The sequence below is a fragment of the Alexandromys fortis genome, unplaced genomic scaffold (genome assembly GCF_014885135.2).
Source record: "Alexandromys fortis isolate MF-2015 unplaced genomic scaffold, M_Fortis_MF-2015_v1.1 scaffold_634, whole genome shotgun sequence".
In the NCBI taxonomy this organism is placed as follows: Eukaryota; Metazoa; Chordata; class Mammalia; order Rodentia; family Cricetidae; genus Alexandromys; species Alexandromys fortis.
In genome coordinates, this window is record NW_026068501.1 from 1 (window position 1) to 1,614 (window position 1,614).

Below are 1,614 nucleotides of genomic sequence, written 5' to 3' on the forward strand. Positions count from 1 at the left end.
TACTGAATATTTTTACCGTTCTCAACTGCTTAAACAATTGGTTGGAGAAAGTAAGGAGTCAAAAGAGATACTCAGTTCTGCCTCTGATAGTTTGGGAATATCCCATGTTCTGAGCCTTGGAGGGGTGTTGAATTAGGAGTGGTGGGGCTGCCTCCCCGGCACCCGGTCGCCCGCATGGCTAGGTTATGCCCCAAAATAATTACACGGAAACTGTATTTTTTCAACACTGCCTGGCCCGGCTAGTTCCAGCTTCTTATTGGCTAGCTCTTACATATTGTTCTAACCAATTTCTAATATTCTGTGTAGCCCACGAGGTGGCTTACCAAGGAGGATCTTAACCTGCATCTGTCTGGAGTGGGAGAATCATGGCGACTCCTTCACTAAGCTTCTTTCTCCCAGAATTCTGTTCTGTTTACTCCACCCACCTAAGGGTTGGCCTATCAAGGGGCCTAGGCAGTTTCTTTATTAGTAAGAAATCACTCCCACATCAATACCTTTTTGGGACAAAGTCATGCGGAAATAAGAACACTATTAAGAATAAAGAACTCTGCTGAGTGGTGCGGTGCACACCTTTAATCCCAACACATGGGAGGCAAGGCAGGTAGATCTCTTATGTTTGAGGTCAGCCTGGATTACAGAATGAATTCTAGGACAGCTAGGGCTACACAGAGAAACCTTATCTCATAAAACAAGCAAAAAAAATAAAAGAGGGAGAGAACATAAATTTGGAAATTAGAGATAATGGATTGCATTCATTGATTAAATGATTGTATTAAATGATTTTTTGCTTAACTAGATAGGTTAATTTTTTAAGATTATATTTACGAGTGCTTTGCCTGGGTATATATCTCTATACCAGGTGCATGCTTCTGAGGCCAGAAATGGGAATCACGTCCCTGCAACTAGAGAGATGGATGGTTCTGAGCCACCATGTGGGTGCTGGGTTGTGAACCTGGGTCCTCTCTAAGAACAGCAAGTGCTCTTAACCACTGAGCTGTCTCTTCTTAGTAAGTTGCTTTTTGTTTGGGGGACTCAATTACTTCTTTGATTTTTTTTTTTTTTACTTTCATATCTATATCTATAAAATGAGAATAATGTGTTAATACATATACAAATCAAAGGAATAAAACTTTACTAACACTTGTCAGTCTTTTTGTTACAAATCCTGTTTCCTAAGAATATAGAGACCTCGGGAATTGTGGAAAGACATTTTAAAGAGTTAGGCTTCTGAGTTTTGTGATTCACTTCAGCTTTGTGAAATTAACTTAAAACTGATGTTAAAGTGATTGATGAAGTAATTCTAGTGGTAGGAGAGCTGGCTTTAGGTGCTTATTTAATAATAGCATACTGTTTAATAATCTCACTCCTTTTTCTGTATTAAATTACTTGTTGGTAAGTTTAATGTATAATTGTATTGAGTGATGTAAGTTTTTCTGTTGCTTTACAGGCTGCATTTGTCAGGGATGTTTTATTACCAGGAGAGTGGGATGTGTGTGTCACATCTTATGAAATGCTCATTAAAGAGAAGTCTGTGTTCAAAAAGTTTAACTGGAGATACTTAGTTATAGATGAAGCTCACAGGATAAAAAATGAAAAATCTAAGGTAATTTGATA

General features: G+C 38.2%; 1 long non-coding RNA gene across 4 annotated transcripts in view; it reads left to right on the plus strand.

Annotated features, from left to right (window-relative positions):
- The first annotated feature begins 853 nt into the window (after positions 1 to 853).
- The window catches only part of LOC126495808 (uncharacterized), a 14,375-nt gene continuing 13,614 nt past the window's right edge, over positions 854 to 1,614 (plus strand). For 2 of the 4 annotated variants that reach the window (XR_007590235.1, XR_007590237.1), the window contains exons 1-2: positions 854 to 1,007; positions 1,448 to 1,603. This is a non-coding gene — a long non-coding RNA (uncharacterized lncRNA). The remainder of the gene's footprint in view (positions 1,008 to 1,447; positions 1,604 to 1,614) is intronic. The other 2 variants (XR_007590234.1, XR_007590236.1) reach the window with 1 other exon arrangement.